The following is a 5,632-nucleotide window of genomic DNA, read 5'->3' on the forward strand; positions in this document are numbered from 1 at the left end:
TTTCTTGTCAATGTTTTACATGACAGTAGGTTGTCGTAAGACAAGGCTGCATGAAGTGTGAACTGGAGCTTTCTTGGATCCACAAAAAAATGTGTTTTTGGGGAATGCGGGCATCGATCCCAATAATACCTATTGCATGCTAAGCAAACACAATACCAATTGATTAAATTCCCCGGCTGTTTGGAATTGCCACAAGGAGCAAACAAGAGTGTCCAGTCTTGTCAGGCTATGCTGTTGGTGGACTTGTTAGATTGCGCTCCAGCACTTGCAGAGAGGCTCAGTGCATCTCAACAATTGTGCTCTAGCTAGTGGCCTGTTAGCTCATTTGTTTAGAGTGTGGTGTGCTAATAACGCCAAGCTCATTGCTTCGATCCCCATACTGGCTATATGTACACTTTGATTGTCAAAATTGTGTCACATGCATGTAAATTGTCAATTGTGCCACATAATGAATTTAGTTGAATTGCCGAAATAGCTCAGTTGGGAGAGCGTTAGACTGAAGATCTAAAGGTCCCTGGTTCGATCCCGGTTTTCGGCATTTGTATTTGTTCTTTCTATATGCTGGCTTTTTGTTTGTGGGCATCAATGTTTATATGAGAGTTTCTTGTCAGTAAGTAATGTTTGCTTTTTCATCTGACATTTTGACATCAGTGTCAATGTTTTCCCATTGTTACATGACAGTAGGTTGTCGTAAGACAAGGCTGCATGAAGTGTGAACTGGAGCTTTCTTGGATCCACAAAAAAATGTGTTTTTGGGGAATGCGGGCATCGATCCCAATAATACCTATTGCATGCTAAGCAAACACAATACCAATTGATTAAATTCCCCGGCTGCTTGGAATTGCCACAAGGAGCAAACAAGAGTGTCCAGTCTTGTCAGGCTATGCTGTTGGTGGACTTGTTAGTTTGCGCTCCAGCACTTGCAGAGAGGCTCAGTGCATCTCAACAATTGTGCTCTGTAGCCAGCGGCCGGTTAGCTCCGTTGGTTAGAGTGTGTGATACGCTGCTCTCTGAAAGTAAGTAATGTCTTCTTTTTTATCTGACATTGTGGCATCAGTGTTTACATGAGAGTTTCTTGTCATTGTTACATGACAGTTTCTTGTCAATGTTTTACATGACAGTAGGTTGTCGTAAGACAAGGCTGCAATGAAGTGTGAACTGGAGCTTTCTTGGATCCACAAAAAAATGTGTTTTTGGGGAATGCGGGCATCGATCCCAATAATACCTATTGCATGCTAAGCAAACACAATACCAATTGATTAAATTCCCCGGCTGTTTGGAATTGCCACAAGGAGCAAACAAGAGTGTCCAGTCTTGTCAGGCTATGCTGTTGGTGGACTTGTTAGTTTGCGCTCCAGCACTTGCAGAGAGGCTCAGTGCATCTCAACAATTGTGCTCTGTAGCCAGCGGCCGGTTAGCTCCGTTGGTTAGAGTGGTTAGAGTGTGTGATACGCTGCTCTCTGAAAGTAAGTAATGTCTTCTTTTTTATCTGACATTGTGGCATCAGTGTTTACATGAGAGTTTCTTGTCATTGTTACATGACTTGTCAGTTTCTTTCTTGTCAATGTTTTACATGACAGTAGGTTGTCGTAAGACAAGGCTGCAATGAAGTGTGAACTGGAGCTTTCTTGGATCCACAAAAAAATGTTTTTGGGGAATGCGGGCATCGATCCCAATAATACCTATTGCATGCTAAGCAAACACAATACCAATTGATTAAATTCCCCGGCTGCTTGGAATTGCCACAAGGAGCAAACAAGAGTGTCCAGTCTTGTCAGGCTATGCTGTTGGTGGACTTGTTAGATTGCGATCCAGCACTTGCAGAGAGGCTCAGTGCATCTCAACAATTGTGCTCTGTAAGCCAGCGGCCGGTTAGCTCCGTTGGTTAGAGGGTGTGATACGCTGCTCTCTGAAAGTAAGTAATGTCTTCTTTTTTATCTGACATTGTGGCATCAGTGTTTACATGAGAGTTTCTTGTCATTGTTACATGATAGTTTCTTGTCAATGTTTTACATGACAGTAGGTTGTCGTAAGACAAGGCTGCAATGAAGTGTGAACTGGAGCTTTCTTGGATCCACAAAAAAATGTGTTTTTGGGGAATGCGGGCATCGATCCCAATAATACCTATTGCATGCTAAGCAAACACAATACCAATTGATTAAATTCCCCGGCTGTTTGGAATTGCCACAAGGAGCAAACAAGAGTGTCCAGTCTTGTCAGGCTATGCTGTTGGTGGACTTGTTAGTTTGCGCTCCAGCACTTGCAGAGAGGCTCAGTGCATCTCAACAATTGTGCTCTGTAGCCAGCGGCCGGTTAGCTCCGTTGGTTAGAGTGTGTGATACGCTGCTCTCTGAAAGTAAGTAATGTCTTCTTTTTTATCTGACATTGTGGCATCAGTGTTTACATGAGAGTTTCTTGTCATTGTTTACATGACAGTTTCTTGTCAATGTTTTACATGACAGTAGGTTGTCGTAAGACAAGGCTGCAATGAAGTGTGAACTGGAGCTTTCTTGGATCCACAAAAAAATGTGTTTTTGGGGAATGCGGGCATCGATCCCAATAATACCTATTGCATGCTAAGCAAACACAATACCAATTGATTAAATTCCCCGGCTGTTTGGAATTGCCACAAGGAGCAAACAAGAGTGTCCAGTCTTGTCAGGCTATGCTGTTGGTGGACTTGTTAGTTTGCGCTCCAGCACTTGCAGAGAGGCTCAGTGCATCTCAACAATTGTGCTCTGTAGCCAGCGGCCGGTTAGCTCCGTTGGTTAGAGTGTGTGATACGCTGCTCTCTGAAAGTAAGTAATGTCTTCTCTTCTTTTATCTGACATTGTGGCATCAGTGTTTACATGAGAGTTTCTTGTCATTGTTACATGACAGTTTCTTGTCAATGTTTTACATGACAGTAGGTTGTCGTAAGACAAGGCTGCATGAAGTGTGAACTGGAGCTTTCTTGGATCCACAAAAAAATGTGTTTTTGGGGAATGCGGGCATCGATCCCAATAATACCTATTGCATGCTAAGCAAACACAATACCAATTGATTAAATTCCCCGGCTGCTTGGAATTGCCACAAGGAGCAAACAAGAGTGTCCAGTCTTGTCAGGCTATGCTGTTGGTGGACTTGTTAGATTGCGCTCCAGCACTTGCAGAGAGGCTCAGTGCATCTCAACAATTGTGCTCTGTAGCCAGCGGCCGGTTAGCTCCGTTGGTTAGAGTGTGTGTGCTATACGCCAAGCTCATTGCTGATCCCCATACTGGCTATATGTACACTTTGATTGTCAAAATTGTGTCACATTTAAATTGTCAATTGTGCCACATAATGAAGTTAAGTGAATTGCCGAAATAGCTCAGTTGGGAGAGCATCTGAAGATTAAACATTGTGGCATCAGTGTTTATTTGTTCTTTCTATATGAGAAACTATCCACAGCTTTCTTGTCATGCTGTTAATGTCTTGCTTTTTCATCATGACAGTTTCTTGTCAATGTTTTACATGACAGTAGGTTGTCGTAAGACAAGGCTGCATGAAGTGTGAACTGGAGCTTTCTTGGATCCACAAAAAAATGTGTTTTTGGGGAATGCGGGCATCGATCCCAATAATACCTATTGCATGCTAAGCAAACACAATACCAATTGATTAAATTCCCCGGCTGCTTGGAATTGCCACAAGGAGCAAACAAGAGTGTCCAGTCTTGTCAGGCTATGCTGTTGGTGGACTTGTTAGTTTGCGCTCCAGCACTTGCAGAGAGGCTCAGTGCATCTCAACAATTGTGCTCTGTAGCCAGCGGCCGGTTAGCTCCGTTGGTTAGAGTGTGTGATACGCTGCTCTCTGAAAGTAAGTAATGTCTTCTTTTTTATCTGACATTGTGGCATCAGTGTTTACATGAGAGTTTCTTGTCATTGTTACATGACAGTTTCTTGTCAATGTTTTACATGACAGTAGGTTGTCGTAAGACAAGGCTGCATGAAGTGTGAACTGGAGCTTTCTTGGATCCACAAAAAAATGTGTTTTTGGGGAATGCGGGCATCGATCCCAATAATACCTATTGCATGCTAAGCAAACACAATACCAATTGATTAAATTCCCCGGCTGTTTGGAATTGCCACAAGGAGCAAACAAGAGTGTCCAGTCTTGTCAGGCTATGCTGTTGGTGGACTTGTTAGATTGCGCTCCAGCACTTGCAGAGAGGCTCAGTGCATCTCAACAATTGCGCTATTGCGGCCGGTTAGGCTCCGTTGGTTAGAGTGTGTGATGGCCTGTTAGCTCATTTGTTTAGAGTGTGGTGTGCTAATAACGCTCCGTTGGTTAGAGTGTGTGTCATACGCTGCTCTCTGTGCCAAAATAAGTAATGTCTTCTTTTTTATCTGACATTGTGGCATCAGTGTTTATCCATGAGAGTTTCTTGTCACTGTTACATGACAGTTTCTTGTCAATGTTTTACATGACAGTAGGTTGTCGTAAGACAAGGCTGCATGAAGTGTGAACTGGAGCTTTCTTGGATCCACAAAAAAATGTGTTTTTGGGGAATGCGGGCATCGATCCCAATAATACCTATTGCATGCTAAGCAAACACAATACCAATTGATTAAATTCCCCGGCTGCTTGGAATTGCCACAAGGAGCAAACAAGAGTGTCCAGTCTTGTCAGGCTATGCTGTTGGTGGACTTGTTAGATTGCGATCCAGCACTTGCAGAGAGGCTCAGTGCATCTCAACAATTGTGCTCTGTAAGCCAGCGGCCGGTTAGCTCCGTTGAGTTGTGATACGCTGCTCTCTGAAAGTAAGCCAATGTCTTCATCTGACATTGTGGCATCATACTGGCTATATGTACACTTTGATTGTCAAAATTGTGTCACATGCATGTAAATTGTCAATTGTGCCACATAATGAAGTTAAGTGAATTGCCGAAATAGCTCAGTTGGGAGAGCGTTAGACTTCTAAAGGTCCCTGGTTCGATCCCGGTTTTGGCATTTGTTTCTTTCTATATGCTCTGGCTTCAAGGAAACTATCCACAGCTTTGTTTGTGGGCCTTGTGCCACGCTTTCTCTGAAAGTAAGTAATGTTTGCTTTTTCATCTGACATTTTGACATTGTGACAATGTTTTACATGACAGTAGGTTGTTGTAAGACAAGGCTGCATGAAGTGTGAACTGGAGCTTTCTTGGATCCACAAAAAAATGTGTTTTTGGGGAATGCGGGCATCGATCCCAATAATACCTATTGCATGCTAAGCAAACACAATACCAATTGATTAAATTCCCCGGCTGCTTGGAATTGCCACAAGGAGCAAACAAGAGTGTCCAGTCTTGTCAGGCTATGCTGTTGGTGGACTTGTTAGTTTGCGCTCCAGCACTTGCAGAGAGGCTCAGTGCATCTCAACAATTGTGCTCTGTAGCCAGCGGCCGGTTAGCTCCGTTGGTTAGAGTGTGTGATACGCTGCTCTCTGAAAGTAAGTAATGTCTTCTTTTTTATCTGACATTGTGGCATCAGTGTTTACATGAGAGTTTCTTGTCATTGTTACATGACAGTTTCTTGTCAATGTTTTACATGACAGTAGGTTGTCGTAAGACAAGGCTGCATGAAGTGTGAACTGGAGCTTTCTTGGATCCACAAAAAAATGTGTTTTTGGGGAATG

At 43.1% G+C, this 5,632-nt stretch overlaps 1 non-coding gene across 1 annotated transcript; it reads left to right on the forward strand.

The window, feature by feature from the left end:
- Positions 1-465: 465 nt before the first annotated feature.
- Positions 466-538, forward strand: trnaf-gaa (transfer RNA phenylalanine (anticodon GAA)). The gene has a single exon. It is a non-coding gene; the product is annotated as a tRNA-Phe (tRNA).
- Positions 539-5,632: the final 5,094 nt, after the last annotated feature.

The sequence above is a fragment of the Oncorhynchus masou genome, chromosome 30 (genome assembly GCF_036934945.1).
Source record: "Oncorhynchus masou masou isolate Uvic2021 chromosome 30, UVic_Omas_1.1, whole genome shotgun sequence".
In the NCBI taxonomy this organism is placed as follows: Eukaryota; Metazoa; Chordata; class Actinopteri; order Salmoniformes; family Salmonidae; genus Oncorhynchus; species Oncorhynchus masou.